The following is a 557-nucleotide window of genomic DNA, read 5'->3' as shown; positions in this document are numbered from 1 at the left end:
CAATAAGTAACATGAAACAAAATATTCATGAGTTATTGAACAGATGACTGACCTTCTCTGTAAACCTTCATCAAATTCACAATAAAAACTTTAAAATTTTCTAATAATATTTTATAGAAGATAAAGCACATGGAAGCAAAAGTGCCCAGGGCCCAGATAAATAGTTATAGAGTCATGGAAAAGGTAGAGACAATTATGGCTGCAGATTGCAAGACTTGCACTCCAGAGCTTAGTATATCTGGATTTGAGCTTAATCTTTGTAGAACTATGTCACAAAAAACAATGGAATTACTTCTTCAATATAAATTTTCCCCCCTGAGATGCAGAGTTTCTTATTTTTGAGTCATTTCATAATTGTGATCCATTATCCCAATTCATGGGACACTATGTCACCCCTCTGTGTTGTACACATATGATTATATGCATGTACAAACAATACACACACTCACATACACATGAATTCCTTATTTTTTTCTTAGTGTCAGCTAAGACATTTCTTCCTCCTCAAAGACTTGTCAATACACCATGTTGATTTAGGTACTTTTTTAATGTGGTTA

This window comes from Chrysochloris asiatica, unplaced genomic scaffold (genome assembly GCF_000296735.1).
Source record: "Chrysochloris asiatica unplaced genomic scaffold, ChrAsi1.0 scaffold00248, whole genome shotgun sequence".
NCBI lineage: Eukaryota > Metazoa > Chordata > Mammalia > Afrosoricida > Chrysochloridae > Chrysochloris > Chrysochloris asiatica.
This window is presented reverse-complemented; position numbering follows the sequence as displayed.